The sequence below is a fragment of the Gallinula chloropus genome (genome assembly GCF_964237585.1).
Source record: "Gallinula chloropus genome assembly, chromosome: 11".
NCBI lineage: Eukaryota > Metazoa > Chordata > Aves > Gruiformes > Rallidae > Gallinula > Gallinula chloropus.
The window spans coordinates 16,784,849-16,798,767 of NC_140096.1; positions in this window are offsets into that span (position 1 = coordinate 16,784,849).

Sequence of the window (13,919 nt, forward strand, 5' to 3'; positions counted from 1 at the left end):
CAATGTAATTCTGCTTTTCATTCAAACATATATTTTCTCCCTCTGTCTCAGTGGAGGTACTGGCTGGAACAAGTCCAGAGGAAATTAAATCTTTGTAGGGGAACATAACTATTGCTTTCCCTCTTGATGCTGACACTGAAACTTGCAAGACTACTCAATCAGAGCACTATCATTTCTAAAAAGGCAGATGTTTCTGTATGAAAACTGTGAAACTACCTTCTTGTACATATGTAGTGGGATCCTATGCTAGCAAGTACATTTTTTCTCTGGGAACCTGCAGAGGTAGAGATGAGCAGAGATTTTAGGTATGTGGCTTTAATGTCAAAGAGTGAAAGGTTTCAAGTAGTAGGACTTGGTAGATCTAGACAAGCAACAAGGTGTCATCCTTTTATTTTCCTTATTTTTGATGACCCCAGACACCTACAAGAGGTAGTTCAAGCTGTTTCCCCTTAGAGTACCATCATAATAGTACCATCCATGCAAAGTGTTTTCAGTGTCTTTACCTTAAAGTTACTATTCCAGCAAAAATTAAGTCAATTCAGAATTAATATTTGTCATGGTTTTACTGTGGCTCATAGATAAGGCTCCACTTGCAGTGGGTAATTACAACAGCTCTTAAGAATTTTTAATACCTTTGGGATGTTCAAAGATTAATCGAGATCGTTTTCTTATTGAACCACCTCATGCAGAACTGCAAACATGCATTCCAATAATTTCTTCACTCCTTTACTGCCCTAAATTTTTTTATCATACCAAGAATTATACTCAACACTAGGAGACTAACACTAGGAAAATCAACACAAATTAACCTTGTTGATGTGAATTTACTTTGCTACATTCAGTAAATAATATTGAGGACATGACAGACATGAATTGCCTGTGATTACTTTGAGTCACACATCAATGACCTTTTTGGTGAAGTAAATTTTGAGGAATCTTATTCCTAAATGAGCTGCTTTGATTTGCTAGAAGTAACTTTTTGTCTCGCATGAGGAAAGCACACTAAATCTAGCTTCTGATTTGCACATACATTTAATAATTTTGCAGTTATCTTTCCATTTCCTATTATGTCCTGTTCAAGTCAGCTAAACAGGAAATAATTTCTTGTCTACACAGCCAGTAAAAGGGGAATGAATTAAGACTGGTAGCTATCTAACTACTGCTTAAGGTAAGGTATTTGCTTGGACAAATACTGTGGCATTATACACTTTCTCTTGGATTAGCTTCTGTATTTTTACCGGTGTACACTTACTGTAATTGACTGCATAAGTGGGTTTAGTGCAAATTGATCTTTTATTTTAAAAAAGGGGATATGTAATTTATTTCAATTTCTGTTAAAGAGCTTGACACAACAAACATTTGCAGCTGCACATAGCATATTTGCAGTTCTTTTTCCTGAACACACAGTTAAACTCAAACCCATTCACAAACGGTTTTCCCTGGTAGTAAATTTCTCTTCAGCAAAGACTATTACCAGTCATAAGTATTCAGAACAAGATGCTATGTACAAAGAGAATAAGGCTGTAGATGAAATGTAAATCACTTCCTTCCACAAGTCACAGAACACATTCCAGCAAACCCAAGACAAAAAAATCTATGATAAAAAGCGTTGCTGGGGTCCCAATCCAGCACGGCACTGAAGTATATAGTATTTTTTTTCCCTACTTCTCTCCTCTCCAATTGGGAACAATCACACGCTTAGGAATAAAGCATAGGTGCAAATGCCATACTGAATTAAGGGCTTATAGGAACAACTCACAGTAGCAAAAACCAGATGGGAAAACGGAGTCTTTTGTAACACAGAATGAAAAATATGGAACATCCAACTTATAAAACCCCCTCAAACTGTTATATCTACCATTAAATAATTAAATAATTCCTTTTGTGTATCATGTTTTCCAGCTAAGTTTGCTTAATTGCATCAATTACAAGTGATTGTAAATTTATCTGAATTCTGAAGCACTTTCAGAGCAGACTTGTACTCAGGACACCTCTTTAGGGGCTGAAGAATAGACTGTGTATCAACTATAGGAACATACATCAGAAAACTTCAAGATCATTCATCAGCCAAAGTCATAGCATTTCAGTGTGACAAGTCCTTCAGGGACTCCAGGTGTTAGAATCTGTAGATACATTCCTGCAATATCCACCATCTGAACGAAAATCCTGGTCCTTTTCTTTTCACTTCTTACAGACACTGTCAACTGTATTTTTCCTGTCACTAAATTCAAAATCCCCAAAGACCTGTAACATTTTCATTGCATCTCAGATACCATTCTTCTAGCTTCCTCACACTATACTCATTCTTTTATTACCCTTGTTTTCCTGTCTTCCCACCTGAACTTCAGATCCTCAGCACACTGCACAGTCCTGCTTAGTTTCTGAAAACCTGTTTAAAAGTTTCTTGATAATGAGCCCTTCAGAGCTCTCTAGCCACTACCCTTGCAAGCCATAAAACAGGATAAACACAGGACTGCAGCCTAGACAAGGTATATTTATTGATGTACCAAATGTCTGAGGTTTTTTTGTTATAGAAACAAGACAAATCAGTACTCTAGAACCATGACTGAGTCCTGTTTTGCTTTAATAACGGAGGCTGACCCACAGCTCACTGGAAAGAGAAAAACCTCACTCAAATAAACATTTTAAGTGGGCTTTGGATTGACTTCAACATGTTTGAAGTGCAGTGCAAATTAACAGCATCATGCGAATATTTGGCATTTCATATTTAAAACTGGGTTCATCAGCTAGGCAATTTTATTATTATTTCTTGAGACCATTTCCATTAACTAGTTTAATGCCCAAAAGTCTTTGAAAATCTCTTCCCAGAGCATGATTTGTTCTCACCCACATACGTAAATTGTATTTGAAAGGTTGAGGTTAATTACGATTTGTTTTTTCAGCATGTTCTGCATTTCTGCCTGTTCCACTCAATGAAAGTGCAAACTCCCCATTACCACATTAGCATTAAACATGAAATTCCTTACTGACCGGGGAACACCTGCTTACTCATTTATGCAGTGAGTTTGGTTCTAATCAGAAGAGCAGCCATGAAATTCCCCTAAAAGTCAGTCTGTCTTACATTCAGCAGCATCCTGCAGGAATAACTTCTAGCTTAGTTACTAGTCATCAGATGTATACATGACATGCAAGCTCATTAAATACACGTTGCCTACCAGTGTTAACAACTGTCTGAACACATTTATTTTTGTATCATCTACCCTAACCCTTACAGGGCTTTTTAGGGAAATCTAACTGGAGGCGAGTTCTCTCCCAAATACGTGTCAGTACTTTGTTAAGCAGTAGCACACTTTCAGGGCTTCCCAGAGCAGAAGTTCAGGTATCAGATTATAACTGTGTATTTACAAACTTTCCCCAAAATCAGTCAGGGATGGGATATGTACCTTCAATCCCAGGAAGTACATGCACTGAAAACAAATTCAAATCGAATTCCTCCTTCATGAATCTCTACTTACACATTAAAAAAACCCACCCAAACAAACAAACTACCAATTACTGAAGCAGTTGTCCAGACTTCAGAATACTACAGGGAGACAGAGACCAGGACGCATCACTACAGACTAAATTGAATTTTTTACAGTCCTTAAACCCAAATTTATAAGATATAAACTTTAAAAACAAGTGCAAATAATATTCTTAAGATCATACCACCCATTGTAATATAGGCCTAGAGCTTATCTGGAGGAGCACCTACATAGGGTTCTGGAAGAGTATCAGGCAAAGAGGGGATGCATGTGGTATATCTTGCATTTAGAGTCAAGATTAAAAAAGCCACTGTTAGTAGTCTGCAAATCAGAGTAATTTACCATTTTGTTTCACTACTCAAGTACTACTGGTGTTCTGAGCAAACAAAAGAAAAAAGAAACAAGATGTTTCATGGGACATTGCATAACTGAACAGGTAACGATAACAGACTGCAGGGTATTTTTAGTAGAAACAGGTAGACAAGAAACTCATTGACTTCAAGTAAAGGTGTTCTACTTGCTGAACTAGTTATGATGTCCATGGATTCTAATGTAAAAACAGCCTCACAGAGAAAGCACAGTGTCTTTCATGAAACCCCATTAAAGTGGTTGCCATATTAACAGATGCTATCTGAAGTACACAACCACTGACCATAATATAAATGAAATAAATGGATCAAATTTTGCTCCCAGTAACATCAGAGTGAACCCAGTGACACTCAATTTTGATCAATTAATTGAAAATGGAACATCAACTGATTTGTCTGTCTGAGCAATATTTAAGAAAAAGGTTATTCAAAGCCACTATATTGTTTTTCAAGTCAAAATCCAACCATCAACTAGAAGAATTATGCCAAGAGAGTGCAGAACTGCTAGTAAGTGAAGCTTGCATATAGCCAGAAGACTGGACATCTAGAATTGTTTAAAAAAATGATCCAGTACAAGAAGGATATCCCTGGCATGTTCCAGATGACTGGTTCTGCCTGTTCACTCTGCATCTTGAGGCACAATTTGCATTGCTGAAAGCCTTCTAAGACTTCAGAGAGACTTAGTGATTTTATAAATATATATATAAAGACACATGTATATACTTTAAATTTATAAGTATATATTTTTTTTATGAATTAGAAATAAGCAAACAGTTGTGCATCCATACCTTAAAAGCCCTGATCACAGACTTCCTACCTTCTGTTTCAGAAGTAATGAATCCAGAAAGACATAATTTTAGGCACCACACCACCTGCATCTTCCCTTGGTCATCCTTATATACCTGGTTAAAAAAGCTGAAGGCCCTTCCCTGCAGCTGCTTCCTGGGCAAATGGGGAAAGCTGCCCCAGATCCCCATCAGCTGCCCACCAGCCCTGAGTAATAAATCCTTCCTGCTGGTCTCAGGCATTTCTGCTGCTTCTATGATATGCTGCTGAGTCAACTCAGATAGTGCTAGCATGAAGAAAAGGCAGGGTCAAAGTTTGTCTCCCAAATCTCTTCCAGCAGTATCACTTACACTGTAGAACATGAAACTTAGGAAAAATTGCTGAATGGCTTTATCAGCTGTTTCCTGCTCACAGCCAGAGCAATCCCAGAGTCCAGTCCTATTCTGCTCTGTTTAAAAGTCAAAATTGCATATTAACAAATCACAGATGGGTTACCATTCCTGACAAATTTTTCTAGCAAAGACTGCTGATGTGAGCAAAGATCAGAAGGCAGCAACCTCATAGGAAAGCATCTGAACTGTTACAAACATTTTACATGTTCATGCTGGATACCAGACTTTTCACAAAAGCATGCATAAATCACAGTACTATTAAGACAGGGTAATAACATCTTAAACAGTATCATAATTTGTATTTTATGTTGTTCAAATGTTTTAAAACGTCATATCTGCTACCTATATTAAAAGCCATTTTAGTTACTTTAAGGGAAATATGGGTCCATGTAGTGGAAATCACATGGACCTGTTTACAAACAATATACTGGGGTTCATCTTCTGCATGACTGCCAGCAATGCACCTCATGAATCTCTTTAAGGTTAATAAGAAAGTTAGATTTCAACACGTAACATGGGAAATTATCCACACGGCCCCTCTTCAGGCTAATGGGAACTACTATGACAAATCTTCAGGCATGGATGTGAACACACGTATCGGGCATTGATACAGGCTGGGATTCGTATATAAAATCATGGGCACAACCACTGAGAAGCTGAACACTGGCACTCTAAGCTATAGTACCAATAGCTGTTCTCAAAGTGCTGCAGTAAAAAGGTGAATTCTGATAATTGCTCCATTTTTTGACCTTTAAGAGGAGGTTTGCAAAGACTGTTTTTATTAAAAATACTTCTTTTTTTACTCTGTCTCTTCCTAGAGGCATATATCTTTGAAAGACAAAAGCAAGATGCCTGTTCATGCACCAGGAAGCTCAGAAATCCTCTTTTAGCTGTTTTAAGACAGTGTAAACAAGCCTTTTTGGAATGAGTTTGTTAGGTTTTCCACACCTTTTATTCCAGAAACTGTTAAAGATTATTTATAATATTTTAAAGGCTCTGTAGACTTAGCCCATGACCTTCATTTTCTGCTCTGATCCATGCATTTCAAAAGAAGCAATTTCTTTTATTCAACAACATTTCTCATTCTCTCCTTGCTCTTAAGACTGTCCCTCCTGAAATTAGTTGTCAGTTGCCCGTACCTTTTTCTCCATTCCTTTTCCATGGTGTTCTCTTGCAAAGAATTTTGGGTCAGCAACTTCCTGAAACTCAGCAGGGCCACTAAAGCCAGTCACCCATTTAAAATGCAGCTCCAGACAAATAGGAATGTTCTACAACTGGTTATTCATTCTGTGCTGATTTCAGCTGAGACAGAGTCTCAGCAGCTATAGCTTCTACAGCAAGTCAAGGACTCTTGAGCTTCTCATGCCCTACCAGGCACACAAGAAGCTGGGAGAGAACACAGCCAGGACAGCTGGCCAGACAGGCCAAAGAGATATTCCATGCCATATAATGTCATGCTCTGTGCATAACTGAGGAAGCTAGCTGGGAGGCAGAGTCACTGCTTGGAAACAGACTGAGTATCGGATGTTGTTTTTCCCTGCATATGGACAGCAATTGCATTCGTGCACCACTCGAAGTATTACTAGTATTCCTCTTCTCTTCCTATTAAACTGTCTTTATCTCAAACACAAGTTATTTTTTTATTTCCTTTATTTTCCTTTGGAGGAGGGGTGAGCAAGCAGCTCAGTGGTGCTTCGTTACCTGCTGGGATAAAACCACAACACATTCCCATATCATATTGCACTGCTGGGACTGCAGATGCCATACTGCACAGCATCAAAGCACCAGACTGCAGATCCCACAGCCCTTCATTGTAAAAGCAACCTAGAACCACTCAGAACACACAGTGGTACTGAAAATCTGTAGAATTAAAGCATCTATTAGTTGTAATTAGCTGTGTAGGCCCAGTGTTCCTAATGTGGTTGCTTTTATTCCAAAAGTAAAGGTCCAGGAATTATTGACATAAAAGTCCAGGAATTTTTGACAATTATACCAGTGTAAATCCTTTCTTTCACAGGACACTCCTATTGCGAGGCAACAAGCAGGACATCTGACATTGGTTTTTCTATCTAAAATCACCTGAATGCATAAATAATTAACAGCACTGAAATAAACATACTTTGGGGCAGAAGAATGGTCACTAAGTCTATACTTGCAATAGGTTTTTAGTTCTGGCCACGGAAAACATACACTGCTACCTGTGATTCAGTCTCCATAACTTTAAAAAGGAGATGGTTTTCCTTAATTTATTAAACTGCTGTGATAAACTGTAAATAGAACAAATAGTATAGAAATTTATTTTCATAATAACAGGCTAGTATAACCAGAGAATAGGGTCAATTTCTGTAGTAAACAGCTCTTTGAGAAAGGATAGTTTTAGCTGAGATCCTCTCCTTCCTCTGTTCTCTATTCTCTTCAGAGCCAAGGCTGACATCTGTCTGGCTCTCACTGAAAGAAATAACAAAATTTCTAAGCAGATTCAAAGGGAGAAGACAACAGGAGGCCCGTGAACCACTAGACCCTTTCAGCAGGTTGGAACAGTGGGCAAAGACATAAAACTGGGCTCCTCTGCAGAGTACCAGAGACAGAGCAAAAAAATATTTAGCATTCTTCTTCAGAAGCTTTTAAAAATATTTTTCGTATACTAATGTCAGAGTTAACAAATAAATATTATCTAAATAGCAATAACTTCAAATTTCATTATTGTAGCAGAAACTGATTGTTCAGACTGCAACAACTCAGTGCAGGAACTCTTCATTTCTGTTTGATATCATTCAGTCATAATCCAGTTTTCAAATGCTAAAACACCCACTAATAAAATGTCCTTGGGTATAATCACTCTTATATTTCAAAAAGTGAAAGGGGTGACACACTCCTGTCGTTTCTACAGATTAAATGAAGCAATGTTGCTAGTTACAAAAGTAAAAATAAAATGAGTTCTTCAAAAGACCTCATCACATTCCTTCTCAAAGGTGAGAACAACCTGCAGTACTACAGTGGCTGCAGGCAGCAATGCATTCAGGAAGCATTTTCTTGTTGCTTGTAGAACAGTTCAGCATTCTGTTCTAATTTAATATTAGTGACTGCAAACTGTTCCTACATTGACAGCTTTCTTTGAAATGTTAAAACACCATGAACATATCCACCTATTTCCTCAACACCCCAATGGAACTGTTCAGTATAGCTTCCTTTTTATCCAGTGAGGCAGCTCACTGTGGATTTTTGATTCCTATTTCCTTTCAGAAAAGAAATCACAGAATTATCAAGGTTGGAAAAGACCTAAAAGATCATCCAGTCCAACCATTCACCTATTACTACTAGCTCCCACTAAACCATGTCCCTCAATACAACGTCCAGTCTTTCCTTGAACACCCCCAGGGTCGGTGACTCCACCACCTCCCTGGGCAGTGCATTCCAGTGCCTGACCACCCTTTCAGAGAAGTAGTGCTTCCTAATGTTCAGCCTGAACCTCCCCTGCCGCAGCTTGATACCATTCCCTCTAGTTCTGTCGCTGTCTACACGGGAGAAGAGGCCGACCCCTAGCTCACTACAACCCCCCTTAAGGAAGCTATAGAGAGCCATAAGGTCTCCTCTGAGCCTCCTCTTCTCCAGGCTGAACAATCCCAGCTCCCTCAGCCGCTCCTCGTAAGGCCTGTGTTCCAGAGCATCTGCAGAGATGCTTGCAATGTTTTCTTCCCAGAACGTGCAGCAACCTCTTCTGGAGAATCAAATTCTGTTTTCATTAAACATGGGTCAGGAAGCAATTTCCTCCCATCTTTACATAAACCTACAAAGTAATCCTTTTTTCAGAAGGTGCAAAGGCAATACTTAAAAGGCAAATTAGGTATTAAATTAGATCAGTTCAGATTTTCCATTGTAAATATGGCCTGCTGTGTAATGCAAAATTCTAACTTTTTTTCTGAATTTCAGGCATCTCCATTTTTTCAAGCACAGTAAGTAAAACATTCTGACTATATTTCCCTAATGTTCTTGAGCTCAATTTTCCCCCCCCACTATAACTCCTATTTTAAATAACTACAGAATGAGACTACCAGAAGGCTGAATTCCTTTGTAAATGCTGTGTAACTTAATCAGTGAAGGACATTTTCCTGCATCAACCAATGTTCTTCTTACACAGTGGAACTCTGCTTGGTTTACTGTTTTTCCTCTCAAAATGAAAAGAACTGTGTGGCTTTCAGTGAGTGTAACTCCTGGCTTTCTTGTGTTCTCTAGCCTTTTGATAATTTGCCTTTGATTTCACAGAATAAACATCAGTTTGAGACTATTCATTAGAATTTTTTTGTGAACTTTCTCCTTGTATGTACTCCCAAGACCCCATTCCTTTCTCATCACTTTCCATAGCAAAGATCACGTTGACTTCAATGAAAGAAGGCAACAATTCAACATAACGTTCATTCTTAAGACTTATGAAGTCTATTCATGATTGAATTACAAGGACTAAACATTCAATTATACTCTCAGTTCTTCTCTGGGAAGTGCCTAGTATCCAGCAAAACACTTGTTTATATCGAAACATTATGGAGCTTGGAATTTGGCCAGAAATTTCAGGCTAAGGACCAGACCTACTATAGAATTCAGTTCCTTAAATAATAAGGAACCTTTTCAGTATGTAATCCTAGGATGCAGCCCAGACTACGTTGGTGAAGGGCCTGAACAGGTTTTATTATGCATAGACTGTTTATCAGGGTTGTAGATTGATTAGGCCAAGGCAATACTCACTGATTCACACTGCCTCCAGTGCTTATCAGTTCCCATGACCTCAAAAGCAGGGTGTCTCCCTGGGTAAATGAACTCAGCTTCTGATTAAACAAAACACATGAAAAAAATAAAGACAAAAATAGTCAGGGTTAAATTTATAATATGTCACTTTTAAGTAATTGATCCTAATAAGATAGCTACTCTGAAGGAGCTAGGACTTTGGGTACTGTCCCTGAGCATGTCTCTCATCAGTAGAGAGAAAAGAAAATTCCTAGAAATTAATTAGTTCGATGCAAGCTCCTACTGAGACCAGTGGACACCACATGCCCAAATACATTAAAGAATCTGGAACTACAATTTTAACTTCTGAATCATAAGAATTAACAAGATATTTCATATTTACAATTAATTAATCAGCATATTTAGCATGTAGGCCATTCAAATATTTTTAGCATCCATAAACAAGTTACAGTTTACTAATTAACCACAACTATTTCTTCAGATCTTGAATTTAATGAGCACTAGCCTCTTTATTTCAAACATCAATTAAAGATTAGTGTTTTGACACTAGCCATAGATATGTCAAAATGAAGAACTTGCTGTACCTCAACGTTGTTGTTTCCTTTATTGCTAAGCACATCAGACTTTATGAACAAACAAAAATGAAACTTGCTCTTGTGCAATTTTGAGACACACCTACGAATAATTGGTTTCTAATAAAAACCACTACTTTAAAGTGAACAACTAACATGCTGTATCTCATAGTTATGTAAGAACAAGACTTGCAATAACTAACTTTACAGTATATGAGTAGCAAACATAAGAAGTAACCTTAATTGAAACATTAAAAATACAGACCTCTCGTAAAATTGGCTTAGTAGCTTTGAACAGTGTCAATTACATACTCCATCACTGCCATAAAAACTGTCGAGTATTTATATAGCTCCCATTCTCACAGTATCTATATATCTTATAATCTTCAACAGTCGCCCTCCACATCACAGGGAAGCTTTTACAAGTACTGTTATGTCCTAAAGCTGAAGCACTTGCAGCTAGCAAAGGTTGAGGTGCCTAAAAGTAATCTTCAGGAGGTTCTTCCTTTTATTTAGGGGGGGGCTCAGATTTTCCACCAGTAAAAAAAAAAAAAACAAAAAAAACCCAAAAAAAACCCAACCTCAAATTTTCAAACTTCTGACTTCATGTGTGTTCGGGACTCATAGGGCTTCCAGCTTGACTGGAGAGGCAGTCTCCATCCTGAGCCAGGCTGGGCTGCAGGATCATGGGTCTTTAACTAATACTGCTTTCCATCACCCTATAGCAATTTTCTCATTTTTGGTAGGGGTGTGGGGACTTCAGTTTTGAGTAACCTGGAGTGAGAGTATAAGATTTAATAGTTCTATATTTAGGGTCTCACCCTGTATTGGTTTCATCTGTTACCCAAAAACTCTTTGAATATAAACCCCCCATAATCTTAATGTAAAACATCCCATAACCTTACATTCCATTTAACTAATTTCTAAAATTTCTCAGAATTGCTATTATAGCACTGAAGTGCCAGATTTAAGTGTGCCCAGTGCCTCTCATGGACCCTCCAGCAATGGAGCGCCTGGACCCCACATCTGTCAGACACACTAATTTCTTCAGCGCCTCTGTAATTATGGATCTGTCATGAGGACACTAACCCCTCACATCTCAAGCAATGCCTTAACCAACAGCAGTTAATATGTTATTGCTCCTACATTAAAAAAGAAAATTTCTCCATATTTAAGTTTACCATCTGCTAAGCCTAACTTGACAGGCTCAATAATGGAAGGGATTCCTAAAGGTCATGGTGTGGTTTTCTTAGGCATTTATTTTACTTTCAGAATCAAAAGAATGTTCATCTCTAGTTCTTAGAGCAAACATTAAATGCAGCATTAATCTTTGCTTCATTCTTCCAGTGAATAAGAGAGATCAAAGGCTCTCAGCTGTTTTTGCACATTTCCCAGATGCCAGTTAAAAAACAAAACATGAGAAGCTTAAAACTTTCTGGAATAACTTCTGTGCCTCAAAAGGTCCAGTTTCTGGATCAAGTCAAAGGGTCTGGATTGCAGGGGTGCATGTATGTTATTTTTCTTGAAGTATCTCACAAAATGTCAGAAACTGACCTAGGAAGCCCACATTACAGATCTCCTCAAGTATCCTGTTAAACAAAACTCAAATTAGGACATCAGCCTTTAGTGCTTTTGCACCACTGCCATCACATAGGACCCTTGCTGGTTGGGACTTGTAGAGATTTTAGTAGAGTCAGGCCATCTTACTTATTGTGGAGGAAGGAAAAAGAGATAGATAGCTTAGAATAACAGCCAGCTAAGAGAAGCATGTAAAAGTATCTTGATATGGTATCAGAGATTTATTTTTATTCTTTGATGTGGTTATTAAAATGAAGAGGTTCTCTACACCTTATATAGACCAAAAGGATATTAGGTTAACCCCTTATAAAGTTATGATCAGAAGCAGACTTTCATAGCCATGCAGGCACTGACATTGTTTCCATTTTCAGATTCCTCTGCTTAATGCAGAGTATATCTCTTGGTTTTATTTTTAAAAGCTTATTTTCTAATTATCTGCCTAAAGTAATAGGCATAAAAATACTTGTCATTTTTTTCACAGCTGCTGCTAAATTCCCTGTATGGGCAAGAGCTAGACTAGGGAATCAAAGCTGTTGGTAATCCCAGCAAAAAGTGAAAGTGATATAGATATCTATGGCCTTCAAAAGGTTCTTTACAAATGTGTGCTGCTCTTCTTAGAATTAGATCTAAAATTTGCAGACGTCAAGTTGTAGTGTGGAATTCATATCACCTAACCTTAGACGTCTGTGATGTAACTATCTATGTCTGATCTAATTATAGACTCCCTTTATAGATAATGGAAAGAAAAGGCACTTCTGAAACACATTTTTGCTGAACTATTTTAGTAACCTATCTTTAGATGAGGTAAAATATCCTGGGAAGTACCAACTTTTACTCTATCCTCTAAGACAGGAGCTGTGATGACTGCCTTAGATGTGGACATATGAACATGGACATCTAAAATTCAGCACAAACTCTTTTTATCCAGGAAACGCCTGTATAAGTTTCAGTTACAGAGCAATATTATCTGGTGACTGAAATGAGACCAGCAGCTATAATAGATGCTGGAATAGTTTGCACAATCACAGTAATAATTCCAGAGACTTTTTCATTGCTAAGGATCCACAAACATGCAAACTAGCAACAGGAAATATGCACACACAAACATAAGCCAATACATATATGCCTATATATAAGCATATAGAGACAGACAGATGGGGAGGGAAGGAGCATGGTAAAAACTATCCCACTGTTTGCAACAATTTAATGCAAGTTAAAACAGTCATAACCCCCTTTATCTGCAGTTCTTGAAGAAACATTTATCACGTGTTCCTTTTTGAAGTGGAAGAAATTAGATGCTTCAGAAAAGCATATGAAAAAAGCATTTTTAATTTCAGTATAATGATATAGTTACACAGTTGTGATGTGATGGAAGAAAACCTTGAAAAGAATCATTAGTTACCGATCATAAGGCAAGACAGTCAATACTTTTTAGCCTAATTTGGCTAGGGACCAAATTTAAAGATACATTAAAATATCAGTTTAGGTGCTGAGCAATACAGCACCCAAGTATTTTTGTAAATTGAGCCTAATCAAATGACTTAGAAAAATTTCAATTAATTAATTTCCAGAAGCGCTTCTCAGTACACTGTGTTCTGCAATGGAAACATGTACTGTCTCCTTTGAAAAGCTTTCAAAAAAAGAGAAAGGGTATTTAGAGCTAAGGAAGCCTACCACACAAGTAAAGTGTCTTCTTTTCAAATTATTAGTGAACAAGAAACATGAAATTAAACCTATTTAAAACAAACACTACTATTTGAGGACATTTCATTCAGTTGGATTTCACAGAGAAACGTCAACAATTCAGTACAACTATGTGGTAAACACAAGTAAGCCAGAACTTCCTCTGTTTTGTAGTCTCTACAAATATGAATTAAAAGAATGGGATGATGGTTCAAAAAGGGATTCTTTTTCATCTTTGAATATATGCGAAGAGAATATTCAGCTCCCTTTTTCTAAAAAGACAGATGAAAATGTGACAAATAAGCACGTTTTTAG